Genomic DNA, 27,605 nt, shown 5'->3' on the forward strand with positions numbered 1-27,605 from the left:
AAATCTTTGTTTCTTAAATTATTTACTGGCAATGTTACAAATGCATTGCTGGTAAACAATTGCTCTAAAATCCAGTTTCCAAAACACTATCTCTCAATTTCAGAACAAGAACAAGAACAACAAAAAACATGTCTATAGGATTTATTTTGTACTGAGCACTGTTCTAAACTATGAGACAGGCACTACTATTACCCAAACTCTACTGATAGAGAAATAGGCAGAGAGAAACTAAGAGATTACCAAAGGTTACACAGCTAGTAAATGTTAGAGGCATACTATTAAACTAGGTCATCTGGCTCTCAAGTCCATACTCTTTAACTATTAATGTTATTCTTGTCCCCTTTTGATTATCAGGCCAGAGGTAAAATTCATCTGACATTTCACATTCTCTCCCTAACAGACTTTCAAGATGCTATAATTAAAGACACATCTTACAATATCCTAATCTAAACCCCACATTTGAAATATCCAACACAGTAGCCACCAGCCACAGGTGGCTACTGAGCCCTTAAAATATGGCTAGTGCAACTGACCAACTGAATTTTTAATTTTATTTAATTACTTTAAATTTAAATAGCCACATGTACCAATGACTACTATCTTGGACAGTGCAGTATCATTGGCTTTTTTTTTTCCTGGTGTGGTGATGCTGAATTTTCTTAGCTTTTGCTTGTCTGTAAAACTTTTTTTTTTTAACATCTTTATTGGAGTATAATTGCTTTACAATGGTGTGTTAGCTTCTGCTTTATAACAAAGTGAATCAGCCATACGTACACGTATATCCCCATATCCCCTCCCTCTTGCGTCTCCCTCCCCCCCACCCTCCCTATCCCACCCCTCTAGGTGGTCACAAAGCACCAAGCTGATCTCCCTGTGCTATGTGGCTGCTTCCCACTAGCTCTCTAGTTGACATTTGGTAGTGTATATATGTCCATGCCACTCTCTCACTTCGTCCCAGCTTACCCTTCCCCCTCCCCATGTCCTCAAGTCCATTCTCTACGTCTGCATCTTTATTCCCGTCTTGCCCCTAGGTTCTTCATAACCATTTTTTTTTAGATTCCATATATATGTGTTAGCATATGGTATTTGTTTTTCTCTTTCTGACTTACTTCACTCTGTATGACAGACTCTAGGTCTATCCACCTCACTACAAATAACTCAATTTCATTACTTTTTATGGCCGAGTAATATTCCATTGTATATATGTGCCACATCTTCTGGCTTTTCTTTAGTAAACAGAAAATGGATGTTGACTAAGCACATATTTGCCACTGAAAAGAAAACAAATGGATGAGCATGGCCTTTTCTTCCCAATATCATAGGGCATATTGGGGATCTAAGACACAGGGAAAAGTACATAGCAATGCAATGTTGATGTTGAATGAAGAGTGATACTAGGACAAGGCAGGCCAAAAGAAGTCATGACTCAACCAATTCACAGATAGGTCATGTTTGGTTCATGGCAAACAGGTACAAGGTTACAGCCAGAGAGCTAGGGGACAAGATCAAGAGGGTACAGATTGAACAAGGGAAAAAGCATACATCATACTTTTGGATGTTAACTTAAACAACAAGGAGCAGATCAGCTGTGGTATAAAAGCTGAGGCAAGTCAGAAGTCTCGACAAGGCAAAGGGGCTCAGGTATAGTACAGCCTGAGTGTATATGCAGTGATTAACTCACACTAGGCATCACACAACAAAGAATGAAATTGAAATAGGAAGGCAGATGATACATTTTAAAAGAAAAGTGCAAGCAAGTGGGTTTACCTTACAGATGCACCTACAGGTGGACCAGGTCCTTTCAGACTTTTGATCCGAATAATAACAGGTACTGCCTCGTGGGCACCTACTGTGAGCCTGACACCATTTCACATGCTTTATACATACATAATATATTTAACCTTATAAGGAAAGTATTATTAGTATCTTCATTTTATAGATGAGAAAAACCGAACCTCAAGGAGCTTATCTTCCAAGAATCACACAGCTGTTTAGGGGTAAAACCAGGATTTGAATCAAAGTCTGTCCAATTTCAAAGTCCATCTAATTGGCACTACTCTATAACTATAAAGTAGATATCTTTAGGCATAGAGGGAAAGCTTCTTTGGGGGGAATTTGCCAGACCAAACAGGGAAAAGGAGTCCTCTTCAAAGAGAAGTTGAAAAGAGCCAGAGCCTGAAATGATATGTCTGATAAGGTGTTAACATCCAAAATATATAAAGAATTCATACATTAATATTAAAAAACCCAATCCGATTAGAAAATGGGCAGAGGACCTGAGGAGGCTTTTTCCAAAGAAGACATACAGATGGCCAACAGGCACATGAACAGATGTTCAACATCGTTAATCACCAGGGAAACGCAAATTAAAATCACAATAAGATATCACCTCACACCTGTCCTAATGGCCATCGTCAAAAAATCTACAAACAACAAATGCTGGAGAGGGTGTGGAGAAAAGGCAAGACTTGTGCACTGTTGGTGGGAATATAAATTGGTGCGGCCACTACGGGAAACAGTATGGAGGTTCCTCAAAATCTTAGAACTACCATATGATCCAGCAATTCCATTTTTGCATATTTATCCAAAGAAAATGAAAACACTAATTCAATAAGATATATGCATCCCTTTGTTCACAGCAACATTATTTACAATAGCCAAGATATGGAAGCAACCTAAATGTTCATTGACACGTGAATGGATAAATAAGATGTAGTACATATATGCAATAGAATATTACTCAGCCATAAAAAAGAATGAAAGTTTCCCATGTGAGACAACATGGATGGACCTGGAGGGTATTCTGCTTAGCGAAATGTCAGGTAGAGAAAGACAAATACTATATGTTTTCACTTATATGTGGAATCTAAAAAAGAAAACAAACAAATATAATAAACCAAAAACAGACTCACAGATACAAAGAACAAACTAATGGTTACCAGAGGGGAGTGGAGTAGGGGAAAAGTAAAATAGTTGAAGGGAATTTAAAAGTACAAACTACCAGTCATAAAATAAGCTAGAGGGATGCAATGTAGAGCACAGGGAATACATTCAATATTTTATAATAACTTTCTATGGTGTGTAATGTATAAAAATATCTAATCACTGTGTTGTACACCTGAAACTAATATATTATTGGAATTCAACCATATTTTAATAATTTTTTTAAAAAAAGAGAGTCAGAGACTGCATGCTGGGCATACGCTGGTATATCAGAGAGGGATAGAGAGCTTCCATTGGGGGAGTGCCTGATAGTCTGAGCAAAGATAGAGACGTGTAAAAGTGGAAGGGCTATACTGGAGGCAATGGCAGAGGATGGAACATTGCTAATATTAGCTCCCATTTACCCATGTACAAGCCACTGAACTAGATGTTTCCCAGATAATTAGAGGATTCATAGCTAACGTTTATAATTCTCACTTAAATTATTTATGGGAAATGGTATGAACTCCATTTTATAGACAAAGGCTTGAGCCTATGAAAAGGCATGGATTATAACCCAGGCCTAACTGGTTCTAAAGTCATGCTTCTTGCTTCCTGAACAAATGGCTTCCATGCAAAGCAATATGGAAGGCTTGGGTCTTTCCCTACCCTTCAAATGATCTCTTCTGAGACTTCTGCCTATTATTTAGATCTTCTTTTAGGTTGAGTACATGTTTCAATGGCCAAATGTCCAGACCATACAGGATCTCTTGGCCTATGAAGATTATACCTTCTCCTCAGCTATTAATTTCCATAGGAGTCAACCCAGTGGTAACTCGAGAACTTCTATATGGTGAGGAAATGTAGGTATGGTGATCTGCTTGGAGATCTACCTAGGGAATCTCTCTCGAAGGTGCACCTCCATATCAAGCTTTTAAGCACATGCTTCTTGCTTTGATTTACACGAAAGGTTCTACTTACTAATTACTGGCCTACTTTTTACATTTTATTTGTATTGAAGTAAAATTTATGTATAGAGAAATCCACATGTCTTAAGGGTACAAATGTAATGAGTTTTGACAAAAGTATACACTCCTGTAACAAAACCCAAGTCAGGATATGGAATATTTCTATCCTCCCAGAAGAAAGTTCCCTTGTTACCTCTTCCCAGTCAATCCCTCACGGCAACCCCTAGCCCAGGTAACCACTGTTCGGATTGTTTTGTCCATTCCTGAGATTCACTGAAATGGAATTGTAAGTATATACTCTTTTTCCTCTGGTTTCTTTCATTCAACCTTGTGTATATAACACTGATCTATCAATTGATGAGTACATTCTTTCCCCATCATATTTTTTTGGCCAGCATTAACAAAATAAAGTAAATCCTGTCATTTGTGACAACATGGATCAATCTGTAGGACATTATGCTAGGTGAAACGAATGAAACACAAAGGAACAAATACTAAATTACACCTAATGAGGAATATAAGATAGTCAAACTCATAGAAGCAGAGCACAGAATGGTGGTGAAAAAGCACTGGGGGAGGGGAAAGGGGAAGGCCTTGGTCAAAGGGTGCAAAGTTTCAGTTATATAGGGTGATTAAGTCCTAGAGATCCACTGTACATCATACGGCATATAGTTAACAACACTGAATTTCACACTTAAAAATCTACTAAAAGAGTAGATTTTATGCTGTGCTTTTATCTAAACAAACAAGAAGTGGGAAGAAACTTCATAGGTAATGGATATGTTTATGGCATTGATTGTGGTGATGGTGTCATGGATGTATACTTATCTCTAAACTCATCACACTGTATACATGAACTATTTACAGTGTTTTGTATGTCAATCATACCTCAATAAAGTGGTTTTAAAAAAGACGATCTGGACTTCCCTGGCAGTCCAGTGGTTAGGATTCCGCACTTCCACTGCAGGGGGCCTGGATTCGATCCCTGGTCGGGGAACTAAGATCCTGCATGCCGTGCGGTGTGGCCAATAAATAAATAAGTAAATATTTTAAAATGAACTTTAAAAAAAGACGGATCTATGTTTCACCATGCATCAGTAATTCATTCTTTTTGCTGAGTAGTATTCCGATGAACGCATACAGCATAATTTGTCCATCCATTCTCCTGTTGAGGGATATGTGGGTTGTTTCTATCTTGAGGGTATTTTTTAAAAAGCTGTTATAAATATTATGTACAAAGTCTCTTTTGTAGACATATATTTCTCCTGGAAAAAGTGCCTAGGAGTCAAAATGCTGGGTCACAGGGTAGATGTATGTTTAATCATAAGAAAGTGCGAAAGAGTTTTCCAAAGTGATTGTAACATTTTATACTCTTACCAGCAAAGTACAGGAGTCTTGGTTACTTCACATACTAATAAAGCTTTGCTCTTGTCAATCTATTTAATTTTAGCCACTCTAGTGGGTGTGTAGTTGTACCTCCCTATGGTTTCAATTCACATTTCCCTGATGACTAGTGAAACTGAACATCTTTTCAGATGCTTGATCGGGCTGGATTCTTTTTGTAGTGGTAGACTATACACATCCTCTGCCACTATTAGCCTCATGTATTTGTGGATTGAGAATGGCAGGGCTAATGGAGGTTATGAGATGGCACAATGCCCCTCCGTCAAGCAACCTCTTACCATGTCTACCCCAAGCAAAGACCCTGCTACTACTGCTGCCGCTGCCACTGCTGCCTTTGAAACTGTAAAGTAGTGGTCTTTCTGCTTGAGCAATTACTTTCTCAAGTATCAGAATTATAGTTCTATTTTTTCAATTAGCTTATAAATCAAGCCAAAAGTTAGTGTTCTTCCATCCAGGACTTAAACTCTTAAGTTTCCAGAAAGGAAAAAAGGGGAATCAACTTTTGAAATTCACCGTTCATACACAGATTTATGTCCCCGTAATCAGCCCAGGGCAATGGAGATGGTCTTAACACTGTATAACTGTGTTGCAATTTAGGTTTTACTGAGTTTGAACAATGGAATCTCCAAAAAGTAATTTAAAAATTAGGAGAGAAAGAAAAAGCAACAAAAGGTATGGAGAAAAATCAGATAGATGAATATGAAGCAATGGTTACCTTTTCAGTGCAGAAATGCCTACATCTGGTGTGAATGAGTTTAGCTCAACTTGCCTTGGTATGAACTTGTTTTCTTCCAGCCAAATGAATTTTGTATAGTAAGGCTTAAGGCGAGGGGAGGATTAACAATCAGCTGGATACATTTCAGAAGCCTGAATGTTGTAATGGGAAGGGATCTGCAAGGTCATCTAACACAACTCCCTGCAGAGTGCAGGAATCAAGTCATGGAACCTAGATGTGTTCCTACCTTTTAAAGTCCACTGGTCAGAGTGACAGCCTCTGGAGCCACACAAAATATCAATAAGTCTATTGTCTTCTACATGTCAGCACTTCCTAAGTTACAAAAGGGCTATATGCCCTCTACCTGCAACTCAGATTTGACCCCCTCAGTTTCTTCAGCCATCGCTTATAGAAACCATTAGCCATCAAGGGCATCTTTGTTTATCATACTCCAGTTTGTCAATATTCTCTCTCTATATCCCCCACAAACCCCATATTATGTAAGTCATCTGACCAGCACAGGTGATAGTGGGACCATAACCTTCTAGAAAAGATACAATGTACTCTCAGATTACATGAGCTTTTTGGTCAAAACACCAGCATTGACTGGTTTTGCCACTACAGTCAGCTAAGCCCATAGGTTTTTTCACAAGCAGTCACTTCAACCTTAGTCTTTTATTTTGTTTTCTTTTTTGGAGGAAGAGGGCGTTAAGTACAGAACTTTTCATTTGCTCTTATTATACTTCATCTTGTTAGTTTCAGTGCACTGTTCTATCCTGCGGAGACTCTGCCATACCCCGTGAAAATTCCTTGTAATTTCACTCTTCCTTTTTGCTGGAAAATCTTTCCATAGGATCTCAGCACACTTCTCTGGTTTAGAACCTAGCATCTAAAGGATACAACTGAATCAGTCCTTGCTGCCTCAGGTTCTTAAAGAGTCATCAGTGTGAACATCAGTATTCACTGCCCAGGACCTTAGGAATGAAGATGATGATACAGGAAATAAGAACATTGTTCTGCAATTTTATCGAGCACAGGACATCATACAGAGATCTTTTTGTTTCACTAAATTCCTGATATGACATCATTTTATTTATTTTTCTTCTTTTTTCGGAGAGGGAGAGGTAATGGCAATAAACCATAATTCTGTGTAACTAAGGGTCCGAGTTAATTGTATTGAATTTAATTGGGACTTCATTGGAATGTAACTTAACCAAGTTACTAACTAACTATGTAACATCTGAATTTCGACTGAGAATATTATCGACTCACTAACAAAAAAGATATCAGGTCGAAAAAGTTCCATCGGAAACCAATGTCTCCTACCCTTGGAAGCAGAAGAGTGGGGTAACTTTGCTCTTTGATCTCGCCTCCTTAGTCCCTCAATATCAGAGCTTTCTAAAAGGCTAACTTCGTAGTTTATGTTTGCAGCAATAACACAGGTGAGTGAGGGTTAACTAAAAAACATTCGTCTATTCAGAAAAGATTTAAACTGTTATAATGCAAGTATTCTTCATGGAGATTTGACATCTCCCACATTACCACTCAAGAGAGTGTATACCAAAGAATTCATGGTGGGTATGTCAACACTCTATAGCCACTTTTCACAAAAGCGCTAATGCACACCCCTCCCCCACTTCCCTTTAAATCTAAATTTTTACCGTTTTACTAAAACTCTCATTGCCTGAAACTAATCAGAAATTTCTCTGAATCTTAGTTCATATTTTATGGTCTCCCTTTACTCTTTTTTTTCCTTTAATTTATTTTTGGCTGTGTTGGGTCTTCTTTCCCGCATGCAGGCTTTCTCTAGTTGTGGCGAGCTGGGTCTACTCTTTGTTGCGGTGCACGGGCTTCTCATTGCAGTGGCTTCTCCTGTTGCAGAGCATGGGCTCTAGGCGCACGGGCTTCAGTAGTTGTGGCACGTGGGCTCAGTAGTTGTGGCTCACGGGCTCTAGTGCGCAGGCTCAGTAGTTGTGGCGCACGGGCTTAGCTGCTCCACGACATGTGGGATCTTCCTGGACCAGGGCTTGAACCCATGTCCCCTGCACTGGCAGGTGTATTCCTAACCACCATGCCACCAGGCAAGTCCCTTTATCCAAAATCTTGGTTTGGATAAAAGTCTAGTAAATTACACATACTCAACCAAAGGAGGTTTAAATCCTCCAAATAACTTCCCTCTGATGAATACCAATCAGGCAAAAGTTCCACTCTTTGATCAGAAACAACTAAAGACCTCGGATAAATTCATTAAAAGCAAATTCTGGTTTTGATTAAACATGTTGCTCTCTTCAAACTTTATTCATTACCTATAATATGTGTCATCTATCAAAATAGTTTTAAAAATAAATGTTTAGAATTTCTGCCCAAGGTTTTTAGAAAGCTCCACTTCTCCCACCATACTCCCAACTGTCAGAACCTAAATAGAATATTTCAAAGTGTCCATATACCGATGTATGGCAGGAGCATGAGGTTAAGTTAGAGAGATCTGCTTTCTAATCCCATCTCAGCCTCAGTCATCTCACTGTTAATATTAGGATAATACAGGTCTCACAAGGTTATTGTTAGGATAATTTCTATAAAGTGAACAGTATATAGTATAGTAGCTGCTCAATAAAGACCAGTTGCTTTACCACTTATACCTAGTCTCATCCCTGTGGCAAGGTCAAACACTAAATATTATCTATACAGAGGAAATTCAACAATAAGATTCAAATTTCACCCCTGCGGTCACATGAACCTTTCTTTCAAGTAAAATGATATGCCTTCATCAAAATTATCAGAGACTACATGAAATGAGAGGAATATCTGAATTTTAACACACTCTACATTATGTGGGAGAAACTCAAGTTCAGCTAGCCTCCGCACTTAACTAGGGTACAGGGGTTTGCTTAAACACATAATACTTTTCAAAACAAAGATAAAGCTCCAATTCATGGATTTACTCGTTGCAGTTACTTGTTCTGGATATGTGACAACTTGCTGTGTGTGTGCATATGTGACTGCGACATATTTATACTTGTGTTTTTGTGTGTGTTTTATAAAGATGCTTATGTTTTCTCTTAAATCAAGCTAGAAACCTTTTGAAATCAGGGATGGTATCTCTGTTATGGGAAACCCACAACATGAATAGCGTACATGTCTTCCCCATTAGACTGAGCTTTCCTGCCTAACAAGGGCCAAGTCTCCTGCAACCCAGCTCAAAGTCTGACCCACAGATGTTGCTGACTGTCAATCCCTTGTTGATTAATTATGTGAGCACAGAGCAGAGCCTGGAGATTACTTATAGATCCTGAGAGCAGCTGAGTATGTATCTCAGAGACCTGTGTCACACAACACTGAGCCCTAGATTCAGGATGTCCATAATGAAGTCATTCCTGGGTGAGGTGCTTAAATGGCTAAAGAAACTGCAGAGGTTCACCTTGCATTAATAGAATCACAGTCAAATGGCTGATAAAATGCATCTACAGAGAAGCACACTAAGAACATGACTGGTGGGGAACTTTCTTGGAACATATACAACACTGGGCTGGAATTCAGAGACCACCTGGGTTTCTGTGCTGACACTATCACTGATATTTCTGTGACCACATCTAATTTACTTCATCTATCAGGGTCTCAGAATCTAGATCGTTATGAAATGAGTAGATGAGACTCTAAGTGTCTTCTCAGGTCTACCAGTCTAAAGTTGAACATTAAATCAAAATAGATGTTTCTATCTCAGAACTCAGGCTAAAATTAGAATCTATATATCCAGGTTAGCACGTGATCAGTTGCTGCTTAGGTCTTGAATTGTTTCTCATACGTTCAGCTTGCATCCCGGATACAGGAATCACAGCTCCCACATCTGTATTTTAGGCCAAAACCTAGGCCACGGCTGCTGAAAGTAGTCTGGGCTTTTAAAAATATCTGTGTTGATTGATTGATCTGGAAAATGAGAAATCTGACTACTGATGTGGCCTCACAGCTGTGATGTCGAGATTAGCAAGGTGATGTATGTTAACATTGGCACTGCTCTGAGCTGGCTAAATAAGGGATGGTGTAAGTTCAGAGTAAATGCACAGATCAGGATCAATTTTCTATTTCCTTCCAAACTTTTCCACCGCTCAGCAAATAGGGAATAACATGATGGGGTCTGCTGGCTCTTTTGAAAACCTATTTTTTTCAAGAAGCCTGGTAATTCTCTGTCTCACCATAAAATGGTAGTTAAAAAAAAGACTTTCTTGGAGACCTACCTCAGTAGTGGGCACCGAGATTAGTCACATATGGTTTGCTGTGAGGGATTCCAGAGACGTTCTCTGTCCCCAACTCTGCTCAACAGCCTCTCTCCTTATGGCTCTTTATAGTTCCTGAGATTCTCACCTGGGAGTCACCTCTGTGGAGAGAAAAGGCAAGACATTCATAGTTTGGATGATGGGAGGAAGGACAAGAAATATGTGCAGGGCACTCAAGGAGATAAGAGATGTTACGCTATAGCATTTCTTTTCTTCTTTTCCCCACAATTGCATCAGGACTAGAACCAAAGTGGGGAGGGGTAGCCAGAACAGAAAATACACCTTCTCTCCTTCAGATGAAGCAAAATAACAACTTAAATATGACTTATAAAGGTAACAGTTGTCATTTTATTAGACCCTGGGTATATCATGCAGCCATTCAGCCTCTGACTTCCTCAGTGGAATCCACACACTTTCACCATCTCTTCTGCTACAACGGTAATCCAAAGCAACATCACCCCTCACCTGGCTTTTTTTTTATCGAAGTATAGTTGATTTACAATATTATATTATTTCAGGTGTACAACATAGTAATTCAATATTTTTATAGATTACTCTCCTCTTAAAGTTATTTAAAAATACTGGCTGTATTCCCTGTGCTGTACATTACATCCTTGTATCTTATTTATTTTACAGCTGGTAGTTTGTAACTCTCAATCCCTTTCCCCAGTTGTGTGCTTCCCCCCAACCTTCTCCCCACTGGTAACCACTAGCCTGTTCTCTATATCTGTGAATCTGTTCTGTCTTGTTATATTCATTCGTTTTATCATCAGCCTCTTTAACTGGTCTCATTGTTTCCACACGTGCCTCTTACACCTACCACACAGCGGCTAGAATGATTGTTTCAAAGCATAAATCAGAAAATGTGACTCCCCGGGTTAAAACTCTCCAATGGATTCCCATTGAAAGTGGAATGAAATCCTAAGTCTTTTTCATGGTCTCTTGACTATCTCTGTGACCTTACATCCTATCTCTCTTTCTTTCCCTTTAAAGTCCACCTACACTGACTTTCATTCAGTCCTTTGAACACTCTGAGCCTGTTCTTATCTCAGGTCATCTTGCACTTACCCTTCTGCACAGAACTTGCTTTTATGAAATTGCTTTTAAAAACATATTTATTTTCCACACTCCTTCACTAAGTGATAAACTCCATGAGGGAAGGGTCCTTGTCAGTCTCGATATTTATTGCATCCTCAGTGCTTGGGCCATAGCTGAAATATAATAATCACCTAATAAAGCTTTGTCAAAAGAATGAATAAATGGCAAAAGGAGCCAGCGAGTCATGAAAAGAAGTGTAGATGAGTAGGCCAAGCAGGCACAGCTGAAACGAGCGAGTCTGGCCACAGTGAATCAAATTATCATGCTTTTGTGACTTTCCTTAGAAATCCTCAGCACGTCAGAAGCAAAAAAATCGGGCGGTGGAGGTTATCCAGGGTTTGGATTGGCAAGGCAAGAACTTTGACAGACTGTTGAGGGGCTAAGGAGTCCCAGGATGTTAGTGAGCACATCATCGAAGCAGCTGCCCACAGAGCCCAGGTGAGCATGCAGACAAACCCCAGTGGGAGGTACAGAGCTGGAAGAATTAAGGGCTTGAACTAATTAAGGGCTTGAAGGTGACGATGGGACTAAAAAGAGAACACTCAGTGGGAACTAAGTGGTAAAGAGCCATAGAAGCACAGGAGATTGTGGTTAGAGAGAAGGATCGGAACTCAGGATCATTGATCAGGGCTCTTTTCAGTGATGATGGAAGGTACTTATGGCTGAAATGAAGGGAGTATGGAGTTGGGGAAGTAAGTTCAAGGCCAGGATGGAAAGACCTCCTCAATCATTTAGTACTGCCTTACTTAGCTATAACGTGTCTCCCCCGACAACACTGTGAAAATTAATAGGCCATTCAAATTTACAGTAGACTCCCTACTCCTTCAGGTACAGTCTACCTCATCATTCAGGGCCTATCTAGAAAAGTTCCTGATACAAACTGACCCCTGACTTTGGAAAACCTGGGGTAGAATTAAGTATAAGGGGACTTCTCTCTAGCTTTCTTTCATCTGCATTTTCTCCACCTCTTTGGCCCTAGCCCTAGTTCTAAATCTTTCTTTTTCTATGTCAAAAAAGATCCAACCTTGGTCAGAGGACCCTAATGGAGCTGGTATCTCATCTAATTTACGGTAAGACGAGAATGGCTTAGGACGACTTAAAGCCTTACCAATGCCAGGCTACATGAAAATTTTGACAGCATCCTTCCTGTCTTAACTCAAATCAATGAATAGTAAATAAGGTGGAAATTTAGAGCCATTGTCAGTGTCCACTTTTGCTAGACTTAAGGTCATCTCCAGCGGGCATTATCCCCAGGCTCCTCTGCTGTACTACTGAATATTCATGTGGAATTAGGATCTCTTGGCAGCACTGCCATCTATTTAGATTAAACCTGGATTACAGGCCCTCTGACTACACGGGATCAGGAAGGGCAATGAAATCTCAGAGCAAAGAAAATTACTCTAATCCCCACTCATCTATCTGGCTATTGACATGCCCCCCGAGGAGAAAGTATCCCTCCCTGGAGCATGAGATCCTTAGGGACAAATTTCTCAGTGCATCATTTTCAGATCCATTAGGACTAACGTGCATGATGGTTGCTAGGATACTATAAATCGGGAAAGAAAACATCATGTAACAGTAGGTGCAGGGAGGCAGGCGCTGGCCTGTTTTGCAGACTATGTACTGGGCCGTTACTTATTAGCATCATGATTAGGATCATTTCCAACAGCTCCTGTCTATTTTCCTTCTGGAAGCTAGGATGTGATTGCATTTCAATTGGTAAAGAGTGTTTATAATTCATATTTTTCGAGAAGTAATTGAATTTGTGAAAGTTGAGCCTCATAACTATTACTGAGGAATCTATTAATGAGTAAGAAGGAGGCTGGGGTGTGCAAGTGTATGTTTTTTCCCCTATTAAATGGCAACTTCAATTTGGGAATGAAATCACCCTCCATTGATTTGCAGTGTATTCTGCCATCGTCCAGATAGCACTTTCAAAGAGTTCTGTAAATGAGATTTGTAGCTGGGGTAATTGCTGCTGCAGAAGCATGCAGTAGAAGGCAAGCTTTCTAACTGCCACTTTCTTGATGTAACTTAACTACCTCCTTTCCAAATCAAAGCTGAGTGACAAAGAAGACGAAGTTCTGTTTGATTTTTGCCCTTGCTATTTATCTCCTAGAGGCAGGAGACACTTCAGGCGACACTTTGATCTCCATCTCACTTTATGATATTAATTACCTAGCTAGAAATTTTTTTTTAATGTTTTAGCAGGTAGCTCAGTCTTAATGATCACAGCCTAATTACTGTTTAGAGTTGGGGATCTTCTCTTAAAACTAACAAACAGTAACCAATCCTTTTGCAATGATTTTTCAATGCTGTGGCCCAAGAGAACATAAATAGCTCCTTCTTGGATAGGACTTCCTACTTGTAAGTGCGGTGCTTTAATGAGGGTTAGGGAAAGACTAAAATTCATCTCCAAAGACTGACTCAGACTACATCCAAATGCCTGCTATTCGTTGACAGTGGACACACACCACCTGGGTCAGCAGTTAAAAAGCAGACTCTTCATCAACTACCAGTCCCTGCGTCCGAATGCCTGGGGAGGGCTCATCTGGAGAACACCACACACCTGGGACAGCCCCCTCCCCTACCAGTATCATACACAGAACCATGAGGTAGGCTGGTACCATACTGGGTCTGTATCATTTCTCCTTCTGCATTCACAAGTTTCTGTTATAAGGAATTGACACCTATCTGCCTCCCTCTCTATTTTCCACCTCTCACCACAGTTTGAGATTTTGGGGGGAGGGTGCACGTTATTATTTATTACTTTGGCTTCCCACAGTCCTTATAGATTTTTGCACCTAGCAAGTGCTTAATTAATAGTTAATTAAACTGTCACTATAGTAAATATTAAGAATTAGGTAAAATAATTCTTAGTGCCTTTGCTATAATTGAACACGCCTGGATGAATCAAATTATCTTATCATCTAAAAATAAATTTCAGCCAGCTTTGAAATCTTTGCTGTTTCTTTTTTATAAAGAGAAAGGGGAAGACAAAAAGCTTTCAAAAATAAATTTTAAATTCTACGGACAAAAGATCCTAATGATGATGATGGTAAAAGAATGGCAGGGGTGAAGGTTATCATTTGCCCAGGTCAGAGTATCTTCCCACCTAGGCCCTTTGCTTGCTGTAACTTAAGGCCCTAGCATGCCCCCTAACGTTGTCAGAACTGGGTCAAATTGTCTACAAAATATAGTTCTTCAGTAATACATAATAGGGAACTGCTCTCAGGGAAATTGTGCAGACACAGTGAGGAGCCATAAGGAATGGAACAGAAATGTCAGCCTCGAATATATCTGTCAAAGTAAGCTATCTACCATGAAACTTGCCTGGAGGAGGACGAAAGACTGGGCTCTCTCATTTGTTTTTTCCTATTATTGGTACAAGCTGCTGAGAATGACTAAACACTTCCAATCCCTAAAAGTCACAGGAGATGACCACTGGTGGCCAAGTATTTAGTAATGATTCAACTCAGCTTGACACAATCGTGGGAGAGCAGCCTGACTGAAGGATTTGCTTCCTTACAAAAGTGACGAAGGAGACTCCTTTTCTAGCCTCTATTTTATCAACCTTAATTCTTATTTCTTCCTACCAGCTGTCTCCCACCATTCAGACAATTTGCTTGGCAAACTTAAAGGGAAGAAGAGAGTAAAATAAGCAGATAACTAGATGCAGGGCCAGGCTGTCAGGAATTCAGGGTCCCTAGAAGCAATTCGTGTTGTAAGAAGTCAAGGGAGGAACTTAACCTTGAGTCAGCCAGTTCTTCTGGGCATTGCGCACACGGGTTTTTCTTTTTTTTCCTCCCAAGAAATGCAAACGGCATCTGCGTGTGAGCATGGGCAGCCTGGAAAACCAAATTTGTAAGCAACGGAGTGAAGTGTCTGCAAGTCAATCACGATCCTGAGACAGAAGTGAGAGCAAAGCTTTCAGAAAGAGTAACTGTCCCCCAAATAGGACCAAAATAAAGTAAATGGGTTTTATTTGCAGTAATTTGAAAAGTATGGTCTGTGTATTCCTGGTGTCCTCCCAGAGATCTTTTCATAGGGTCTGCAAGGTCAACGTTATTTTCCTAGTAATACTGAGATATTCCTTGCCTATTCCCGAGGGTTGGCATTTTCATGGAGGGTGCAAAAGCAATGGTGGTAAAATTACTAACCGCCTTAACATTAGTCAAAGCACTGACACCAAACTGTGATTAGTATCATACTGAGTAAGGGCTTTTCTACAATACTACTAATAAAAACTGCTTATACAAGTTCATCGATATACTTTCCTTTCAAAAAAAATCTTGAAAAATAAGACGTTCTGCCTTTATTACATTTTGATGCCCATGAGAAAATGTTTCTGACTTTGTCAAAAATGTTTAAATTCCGTATGTCTTTCATGTCACAACAGGAATCTGAGATATACTCTTCTCTATACTGATAGCTAGTATATATTAAAATACATATAATACATAGTTATAGTTATGCTAAAAGAGCTAGTCTTCATAATTAGGCTTTTAACATGCATATATGATATGGACAACGACCAAAGAAAGTCCAATGTTTTTACAAGGGAACAGCCATTTTCAATTCCTTACATGGGATCTCAAAAATAACTTAATAATCCCAGAACGGACTCTGCTACCAGGCAGGCTGAATTTTGAGTCCCAGCTTTGCTACCCCTGTGCTCCAGTTTCTCCATTTTGCTTAAAGAGCTGAGAGGATGAAATGAGTTAGTATGTGCAAAATGCCTAGACCCATGCCTGGCACATAGTAAGTGCTATGAGTTAATTTGTGAATTGTTTGAAACTGAGACCATCGGTGAGTACCAAACACAGTATTGTTAGAAACACATGATGGGAGTTCATGGAGGCCAAGTGTATGTCTTGTACTTTAGCAGGTATCAGTAAAATCTAATTAGCTCAAGTCTCAGACTAAGAAAGTATTACTTTCTTGGGCCTATCTAACTTCTACTGGGGTTTTCCCAGTTTGAAACTGGGTCTTTGTTATTCCCTGAGGGTGTGGGCAAGTTCAGTACTCGATCACATATAATATTTTCGTCTGGTTTTATGCCACTTTTACCAGCGTACTGATCTATTTTCTTCTGCCACCAGATTTAAGTTTCCAGGGTTAGATCCTGACTCCTACTTCTATGACACACTATTTTGTAAATCTGGTTTCACAACATCTCCCTTTCTTACCAAAATGTATTTATTTCTAAAATTGTCACAAAATCATTTAACAAAATTAAATGCAATGCACTCTTTAAAAAGAAAAGTCAAATACGACCTCTGGGGTATTGACAATGTTCTATTTTTCGAGCTGGGTGGTGGTGGAAGGGGCGTGTCCTCTGTGATAGTTTATTGAGCTGTACATTCACGTTTTGTGCACTTTTCAGTATCAGATCTACTGCACAATAGATTTAAAGGTAAAATGAAAGAAACAGATAAAGGAAAAATGTCATGTATGTTCCTTTAGGAGGAGATACAACATTGCTACAGTTTAACTCTTAAATTATGAATTATGTTAGGACACTGATTTCAAAAATAGTAGTATTCTTGCTTTAACCTTTGACACAGCTTTAAATCTGTTACACACAAGGCTCCACATCAATGCAGAGATCTGTTTCCATTGTTTTAAAATTCCATTCAAAGGAATAGCTCATTTCCAGAAGCTGATCTCAAAACAAGGCACAGAATTGTGGCATCATGTTATTTCAAACTGTTCCAGCAGGAGCTTAGGCTAGCATAGTATTTCTCCTCCAAGTATTGCCCATGGTCACTGAGAAAGGTGGCTCTGGTTTGAGACAGGTACCTAAGAATAACACCATCTGCTTGAGGAGACTGTTGGTTTTGAATCTCCATGGCTTGCTAAAGCCACCTGCAATGCTGATTCTGAAATCCAGTAAGACGATATATATATAGCAAATGACAGCTGGCATTTGGCTGGTATCCTTCCTTGTAAATCTCTGTAAATCCTTCAACAATTTAACCATCCCCTTTGATCATGTTTTCCATTTCATCTTGTAATGTTCTAACTTCTGTATTCACTGATCTCTAGCTTTTTACAGTTATGAGAAACTATATATTTGAAATGAAGCTAGCTTTTATAGAAGTGGCTACATTTCTTTAAATTTTCTTTCTTCCTTATCCTTTATTCACTTGCCTTGGAATACTTGACTTTTCTTTCTGAGAAAGTCATTTGGGAAAATAATATATGAGACTTTTCCTTTCATAATTTGATGTGTACCTATCACGTTATATCTCCTGACGCTTTACAACATGCAACTAACTTCCACTGATAATTAATGTTTGCAGTCATCCGTTTTTATTAACATTTTGAATAGTGACCATGCTATAAGAACAAGAAACTGTATAGGCTGGACCATATAAGTGGAGTTTAGTGATGACTTTGTAAAAATGCTAACATCAGCAGGAATGGAGAAAAAAAAAAGCACCTTCAAAAAGCCTCTCCTCTACAAAAACAATGAGAACATTGGCAAAAATTATAAGAATCAACTTTTTCAAAACTCTGGAAATTAATGAAATGGCTGCAATAACCTTATGAATATTTATTTGAGAAAACTGTTTGAATATTGATAAAAGCAGTGACCTTTGTGCCATTTTAACATTGCCAAGTCCCATTCCCTTTCCCCACCTCCACAGCAGCCTTGAAAGCAGCAATTTTTAATCATAATGATAATCAGCAGCCTGACAGCCACTGCAGAGGGTAGGATGGGGTTGAACCTCCTTCACAGCCCCATTTCCAATGAAGTGTCATTATTTGACCTACCCAGTGATTCTCTGGAATATCCTATTGGAAGTCTTCTCTTTAACTGACCTAAGAGATCACTCAGTATGAAGAGCATTTTCCTAAGGGGGATTTGTTTAAAATCATTCTTAGCAATTGTTTAACATTAAGGATGCCTAATGCAATGGATGCCAGTTGGACAAATGGTAGGATAACCAAATATCTTAAAAGGAAAAGGTGGGAAATTAGATATCCCTAGGAGTCTTTGAAAAGCTCCTACATTTTCCCATAAATCTAGAAGACCATGCTCATGTATTAGTCTCTGCATATGCCCAAGGCTATACACATATTCAGGAAAGACCTAAGGCTCATGCAAAGTCCCTAAGTCATGACTTCTACCTGATTCAGAGGCTCTGCATAAAATAAACACCAAGGCAAATATTACCAAGCTGATAAGTATCAACTGGCTGAGTGTTGAAGATGTGTCCCAAAATGCACAAATAGCCACCCAGTAAAGAATGGGAGTCTCACAGGTTCCAGGAATGTAAGAAAATCTGTCTAATCATTAGCTCACTAAGATAACGGAGCAAAGACTTCAAGGGCCATACACAACAAAGAAAACAGAGTTTACAGAATTACTTCAGAAAAGTAACTATATCACCCCAAAACACTCAGAAACAAATCCTTGGGAAGGGGGAATATCTAATTTCCTGATTTTACACATTATTTAAAATGTACAGTTTTCAACAACAACAACAAAAGAACATGCAAACAAATAAGGAAGTATGGCAAATATATAGGACATAAAAAGTAAAAAGAATCTGTCCTTGAGAATATCTAGACATTAAATTTACTAGACAAAAACTTTAAACCAGCTGCTATCAATATGTTCAAAAACGAAAGGAAATTATGCATAAGAAATTTTTATAAAGGATGAGGACAACCTTTCACCAAATAGAAGATACTAACAAAGAAACAGAAATTACTAAAAAGTATATAAGAATTCTGGAGCTGAGATGTAAATAACTGAAATTAAAAAACCCACTAGTAAAGCTCAACAGATTTGAGAAGGCAGAGGAAAGAATAGGGAACTTGAAGATACATCCACAGAGATTGTTCAGTCTGAGAAACAGAAAGTAAAAAGAATGAGGAAAAATGTACTGAGTCTTGAAGACCTGTGGGATATCATCAAGCATACCAACATACACATAACTGAAGTCTCATAAGGAGACGAGAAAAAAGGCAGAAAGAATATTTTAAAGATATAATGACTGAGAACTTCCCAAATTTGATGTAAAATATTAATCAACACTTTCAAGAAGCTCAACATAAATGGGTGTTGAATTCTGTCAAAAGCTTTTTCCTGCATCTATTGAGATGATCAGATGTTTTTTCTCCTTCAATTTGTTAATATGATGTATCACATTGATTGATTTGCGTATATTGAAGAATCCTTGCATTCCTGGGATAAACCCCACTTGATCATGGTGTATGATCCTTTCAATGTGTTGTTGGATTCTGTTTGCTAGTATTTTGTTGAGGACTTTTGCACCTCTGTTCATCAGTGATATTGGCCTGTAGTTTTCTTTCTTTGTGACATCTTTGTCTGGTTTTGGTATCAGGGTGATGGTGGCCTCCTAGAATGAGTTTGGGAGTGTTCCCCCCTCTGCTATATTTTGGAAGAGTTTGAGAAGGATAGGTGTTAGCTCTTCTCTAAATGTTTGATAGAATTTGCCTGTGAAGCCATCTGGTCCTGGGCTTTTGTTTGTTGGAAGATTTTTAATCACAGTCTCAATTTCAGTGCTTCTGACTGGTCTGTTTCTATTTTCTATTTCTTCCTGGTTCAGTCTCGGAAGGTTGTGCTTTTCTAAGAATTTGTCCATTTCTTCCAGGTTGTCCATTTTATAGGCATATAGCTGCTTGTAGTAATCTCTCATGATCCTTGATGTGGCACATGGAATATTACTCAGCCATAAAAAGAAACGAAACTGAGTTATTTGTAGTGAGGTGGATGGACCCAGAGTCTGTCATACAGAGTGAAGTAAGTCAGAAAGAGAAAAACAAATACAGTATGCTAACACATATATATGGAATCTAAAAAAAAAAAAGGTTACGAAGAACCTACGGGCAGGACAGGAATAATGACACAGATGTAGAGAATGGACTTGAGGACATGGGGAGGGGGCAGGGTAAGCTGTGACAAAGTGAGAGAGTGGCATGGACATATATACACTACCAAATGTAAAACAGATAGCTAGTGGGAAGCAGCCACATAGCACAGGGAGATCAGCTGGGTGCTTTGTGACCACCTAGAGGGGTGGGATAGGGAGGGTGGGAGGGAGACACAAGAGCGAGGATATATAGGGATGTATGTATATGTATAGCTGATTCACTTTGTTATAAAGCAGAAACTGACACACCATTGTAAAGTAATTATACTCCAATAAAGATGCTAAAAAAAAGCACAACAAAATCTGTGTAGTAAAAATGCAAAGGGATCCTCACCTACACAAATCATAATCAAACTGATGAAAACCAAAGACAATGAGACAATCTTGAAAGGTACAAGAGAGATGCACTCCTCATATGCAAGAGATCCCGAATAAGATTAACAACTGATTTCTCATCAGACAACATAGAGTCCAACTGACTGAAATGAAAGGATACTGGACAGTAATTCAAATCCACATGAGGAAATAAAAAGCACTGATGAAAGTACATACATATATAAATGTAAAAGACAGTATAAATATATTTTGGTTATAACTCTTCAAGACTGAATCCAGAAGAAAAATTTGCACAAACTAATTACTAGTAGTGAAACTGAATTTCTAAAAACAAACAAACAAAAAGACTCCCAGCAAACAAAATTCCAGGACCGGAGAACTTGACATGGGAATTCTACCGAACATATAAAGAAGAGCTAATACCTATCCACCTCAATCTTTTCCTAAAAATTGAAGAGGATGGAACACTCCTAAATTCCTTCTACAAGGCCAACATTGCCCTAACATAAAACCAGAAAAAGACTCTACAAAAAAAAAAAAGAAAGAAAATTACAGACCTCTATCTTTCATGAATATAGATGCAAAACCCTCAGCAAAATGTTACCAAACCGAACCCAACAATATATAAAAAGAATCATACACGATGATCAAGTTGGATTTATTCCAAGGTCACAAAAAGGTAAAATATACACAAATCAATCAATGTGATACACCACATTAAAGAAACAAAGGATAAAAATCACGTGATCAGATTCTTTCCCCATATAGGTTATTACAGAATATTGAGTAGAGTTCCCTGTGCTATACAATAGGTCCGTATTAGTTATCTATTTTATATATAGTAGGGTGTACACGTTAATCCCAATCTACTAATTTGTCACTTCCCCCCACATTTCCCCTTTGGTAACCATAGGTTTGATTTCGAGATCTGTTAGTCTGTTTCTATTTTGTAAATTAGTTCATTTGTATCAATTTTTTAGATTCCACGTATAAGTGATATCATATGGTATTTGTGTTTCTCTGTCTGACGTACTTCACTTAGTATGATAATCTCTATGTCCATCCATGTTGTTGCAAATGGCATTATTTTGGTGTTTTTAATTGCCGAGTAATATTCCATTGGCTATATGTACCACATCTGGGATATATGTATTATAACTGATTCACTTTGCTCTACACCCGAAACTAACACATAATTGTAAATCAACTATACTCCAATAAAAATTTTCTTAAAAAGAACAGTTTTAGAAAAACAAAACCAATTCCCCAAAAATGTTACTCTGAGTATATTCCAGACTGACTTTTCAAAAAAATAACAGGCTTCAAAGTAAATAGATGTCCCTGGACTCCAAGGGGAAAAGGGTCATAGATTCTCAAGAGGAGAAATGAAAAATAGGGACTCTGCTCTCTCCATCACCAAAGAGTTAAAACTTGCTCAGGTAACTGAGGGAAGAGCCAATCTCAGGAATTTAGCAGGGAAGGCTTGAGAAATTATGTCTCAAGCCCCCCAGACACAACCGCTTCTACTGCCTTCTGAAGTCTGTCACAAATAATGGAATAAAGTATGCACAGAGTTAACAACAACAAAAACAATCACATGATCATCCTGAAGCGTAAAACAGCATTTGACAAAATTCAACTTCCATTAGTGATAAAAACTATAATCAAAGTTGGTATAGAGAAAATATATCTCAACATAATAAAGGCCATTTATTACAAACCCACAGCTAACATCATATGCGATGGTGAAAACTTCCAAATTAAAAAACTAGACAAGGATTCCCACTCTCACCATTTTTATTTAAAAGTCCCAGTAGTCAGACAAGAAAAAGAAATAAAAGGTATCCAGATTGGAAGGGAAGAGGTAAAACTGTCATTGTTTGCAGATGACATGATAGTATATATAGAAAACACTAAAATCTGTGCCAAAATCTATTAGAATTAATAAATTAATGCAGTATACTTGCAGGATACAAGATTAAAGTACAGAAATCTGTTGCTTTTCTACACATTAATAATGAACTATCATAAACAGAAAGCAAAAAGACAACCCCATTTTAAATTACATCAAAAACAATATAATACCTATGAATAAAATTAACCAAGGAGGTGAAAGACCTATACTCTGAAAACTATAAAACACTTATGAAGGAAACTGAAGATGATACAAAGAAACAGAAAGATATCCTAAGCTTTTAGATTGGGAATATTGTTTAAAATAGCCATATTACCCAAAACAATATACAGATTTATTGTAAGCCCTATCAAAATACCCATGACTAATTATTAGAGAAATGCAGATAAAACTACAATAAGGTCTCACCTCACACCAGTTAGAATGCGCATCATCAGAAAATCTACAAACAACAAATGCTGGAGAGGGTGTGGAGAAAAGGGAACCCTCTTGCACTGTTGGTGGGAATGTAAATTGATACAGCCACTATGGAGAACACTATGGAGATTCCTGGAAAAACTAAAAATAGAATTACCATATGACCCAGCAACCCCACTCCTGGGCATATATTCAGAGAAAACCATAATTCAAAAAGACACATGCACCCCAATGTTCACTGCAGCACTATTTACAATAGCCAGGTCATGGAAGCAACCTAAGTGTCCATCGATAGACGAATGGTAATGAAGATGTGGTACATATATACAATGGAATATTACTCAGCCACAAAAAGGAACAAAATTGGGTCATTTGTAGAGATGTGGATGGATCTAGAGACTGTCATACAGAGTGAAGTAAGTCAGAAAAAGAAAAACAAATATCGTATATTAACGCATATATGTGGAACCTAGAAAACGGTACAGGTGAACCGGTTTGCCGAGCAGAAATTGAGACACAGAAGTAGAGAAAAAACATATGGACATCAAGGGGGGAAAACGGCAGGGGGTGGGGGTTGTGGTGGGATGAATTGGGAGAGTGGGATTGACATGTATACACTGATGTGTATAAAATGGATGACTAATAAGAAAAAATAAATAAATAAAAAATAAACATTAAAAAAAGAAAAAAACAAAAATGAATTGCGAAAACAACCAGAAAATAATGAACAAATGGCCAAAAAAAAATACCCATGACAGTTTTCACACAACTAGAAAAAATAATCCTAAAATTCATATGGAACTACAAAAGACCTCATTTTGCCAAAGCAATCTTGACAAAAAGAACAAGCTGGAGGTATCACCCACCCTAACTTCAGACTATACTACAAATCTACAGTAATCAAAACAGCATGGTACTGGCAAAAAAACAGACTCATAGATCAATGGAACAAAACAGATGGCCCAGAAATAAACCCACTGCACCTATGGTCATTTAATCTCCAAAGGACATGACAAAGGAGGCAACTATAAAATGGAGAAAGACAGTCTCTTTAGTAAGCTGTCCTGGGAAACTGGACAGCTACATGTAAAAGAATGAGATTAAAACATTTCTTCACACCATATAATAAAAAAAAAAAATCCTCAAAAGGATTAAAGACATAAATATGAGACCTGAAGCCTTAAAACTCCTTGAAGAGAACATGGGCAGAACACTCTTTGACATAAATCATAGCAGTATTTTTCAGATATTTCTCCCAAGGCAAAAAAAATAAAAGGAAAACAAAACAAATGGGACCTCATTAAATTTAAAAGCTTTTGCACTGGAAAGGAAACCATGGATGAAAAATGACAACCTACTGAATAGAAGAAAATATTTGCAAAATGATATGCCCACAAGGGGTTAATATCCAAAATATATAGACAGCTCATACAACTTAATGTCAAAAAACAACCCAATCAAAAAAATGGGCAAAAAGACCTGAATAGACATTTTTCTAAATAAGACCTACAGATGGCTAATGGGCACATGAAAAGATGTTCAACTTGGCTAATTATTAGTAAATCAAAACAACAATTAGATATCACCTCAAACTCAGATCAAAAGTCTACAAATAACAAATGTTCAAGAGGGTATGGAGAAAAGGGAAAACTTATGCACTGTTGGGAGAAATGTAAATTGGTGTAGCCACTGTGGAAAACTGTATGGAGTTTCCTCAAAAAACTGAAAACAGAACTCCCTTATGATTCAGCAATTCTACTCCTCAGCGTATATGTGGAAAATGAGAGAACACTAATTTGAAAAGATATATGTACCACAATGTTCATAGCAGAAACATTTATAATAGCCAAGATATAGAAGCAGCCCAAATGTCTACCAACAGACAAATTGATAAAGATGTGGCATATATATATTTATATATATATATATAAAATACACACATACACACAGGAATATTACAAAGTCATAAAAAGAGTAAAAATCTGTGATTTGCAGTAATGTAGGTGGACCTAGAGAATATTATGCTTAGTGAAATAAGTTAAAGAAAAATTGTATATGATATGACATATATGTGGAATCTAAAAAAATAAAACAAACAAATGTATATAGCAAAACAGAAATAGACTCAGAGATACAGAAAACAAACTAGTGGTTACCAGTGAGGAGAGGGAAGGGGGGAGGGTAATCTTAGGTGAATGGGAATTTTTTATTAGTTATCTATTTTATACATATTAGTGTGTGTATATATATATATATATATATCCCAAATTCCCAATTCATCTCACCACCACCCACTCCTCGCTTTCCCCCCTTGGTGCTCATATATTTGTTCTCTACACCTCTGTCTCTATTTCTGCCTTGCAAACCAGTTCATCTGTACCACTTGTCTAGATTCCACATATATGTGTTAATATACGATATTTGTTTTTCTCTTTCTGACTTACTTCACTCTGTATGAAAGTCTCTAGGTCCATCCACATCTCTACAAATGACCCAGTTTTGTTGCCTTTTATGGCTGAGTCATATTCTACTGTACATATGTTCCACATCTTCATTATCCATTCATCTGTCGATGGACATTTAGGTTACTTCCATAACCTGGCTATTGCAAATAGTGCTGCAATGATCTTTGGGGTGCATGTGTCTTTTTGAATTATGATTTTCTCTGGGAATATGCCCAGCTTAATAAATTTTAACTACTTAGTGTAAAAATCCCTAAACTTGTTGTAGCGAGATCTACTTCTAGTCCTAGTTTTGCCATTAATTTACTGTACTTCACTGGCCAAGTCACATTACCTCTATGTGCCCCAACTTCTGTACTTCTAAATGAAAGCTGAACTTGATCTCAAAAGTCACAAGTCCTGGGCTTCCCTGGTGGCGCAGTGGTTGAGAGTCCGCCTGTCGATGCAGGGGACGCGGGTTCGTGCCCCGGTCCGGGAAGATCCCACATGCCGCGGAGCGGCTGGGCCCGTGAGCCATGGCCATTGAGCCTGCGCGTCCGGAGCCTGTGCTCCGCAACGGAAGAGGCCACTACAGTGAGAGGCCCGCGTACCGCAAAAAAAAAAAAAAAAAAAAAAAGTCACAAGTCCTTTCAGCTCTAATATTCTATTCATTAATTCACTTATTCAACAACAAATATTTACTGAACACAAGCTATGTGCCAGACACTGTGTTGCATTCTGGACGTGGTGTGATAAGAGAAAGATCCTGCCCTCATAAAGTTTACATTCTAGTGATGGGAGATAGATAATGCTGTACTGTGGATGGAGAGTGAATGGGGGCTACTCTACATTTGTCTGAGATCTAAATGGTATGGAGGGATCAGCCACGTGAAACATTTGGAAGAAAAGCTAAGGTTGTTTCTGACAGAGGAAACAGCAGCTGTAAAGACCCTGAGGTAGGAGGAAGCTTGGAGCGTTACAGGGAGTCAAGCAGAAAAAGATGGTCAATGTGACTAGAGTGTGGTGTGCAAAGGGCAGAGTGGGACTGGAGGAGACTGGAGAGATTATTAGGAGCCATGATCACACAGAGTCTTGGAAGCTGTAGGTTACATGTTTGGATATTATGTAGGTTACAATGGGAAACGCTTAAGAAGTTATAAGGGGCATGATAAGGTCAGTTTTATATTTATAAAAACATTACTCAGGCTCCAGTATGAAAAATGGCTTGTGGGAAGGAAAGAATAGGACAGGGACACCCAATATAGACGCTAGAGCTTACAACACACTAACTTTAGGACATTATATGCTAACCTGATAATCACAACTGGTTAATCTAACTTTCTTGCCAAAGGGTATAACTCTTCAAGATCGCATATGTAATTGGTAAGAATCCAGTTGATATGACATAAATATTCATTTCATATGAAAAGAAAAAATGTCTGTATTATATAGTACCTTATAAAGGACTCTATATCAGTCCATTGAATTGCCTTTTAGAATTTTATACACAGTTAAACTCTAGTCAGAAATACAAAGACAGAACATTAGGATGATACACACTTTTCTGTTTCTAAATTAGGGTTAAATCTTAGACTTGGGAACAAAAGAATTAGCAGTGATACAATTTATTGTTAATTTAGTAATACGTTAACATCCCTGACTAAAGACTAAAGCCCTCATGGTATTTATTGCTTCAATAAACATGCAATTAGATTGGGGAGAAAAGATCAGCCCAGCTGGCATCTACAGATATATACTGGTCCTCAACTGTCATTAGCCGGAATTTCACCTACTGTCAACAACATCTTCTAGGGGTAAATCTCAGTTGCCTGGAAGATCTACTTTTCTGGGATAACTCATAGCCCCAAAATGCTTTACATTCTTACTATGATAGCAAGAAAAAAGAAACTGCAATACCACTGGCAGCAAAAATATCTACTAACAGTATTAGGCATGATTTATCCTCACAGGAAAAAAAGATGATAATAGTTCTTATTTTATTTACCTCTCTCAATGTGGGATGAAAGTAAAAACCAGAAAACAACAGAACATAGCCTCTCAAGGCTTCCTAACCCACAGTGTTAAGTTTTACAATCGAAGAGAAAAGGTATATACAGCATGTATATACTTAAGAAACACGAGCTGATGCTATTAGAGATTTGAAATTCTGAAATTCTCATAATTTTCCAATCATTCTGTATCTTTAAAT

General features: G+C 38.1%; 1 long non-coding RNA gene across 2 annotated transcripts in view; it reads right to left on the reverse strand.

Annotated features, from left to right (window-relative positions):
* Window positions 1–27,605, reverse strand: part of LOC307180924 — a 934,155-nt gene that overhangs the window by 600,893 nt on the left and 305,657 nt on the right. For both annotated transcript variants that reach the window (XR_013825801.1, XR_013825802.1), the window contains exon 3: window positions 10,242–10,381. This is a non-coding gene — a long non-coding RNA (uncharacterized lncRNA). The remainder of the gene's footprint in view (window positions 1–10,241; window positions 10,382–27,605) is intronic.

Source organism: Stenella coeruleoalba (assembly GCF_951394435.1).
Source record: "Stenella coeruleoalba genome assembly, chromosome: X".
Classification (NCBI taxonomy): Eukaryota; Metazoa; Chordata; class Mammalia; order Artiodactyla; family Delphinidae; genus Stenella; species Stenella coeruleoalba.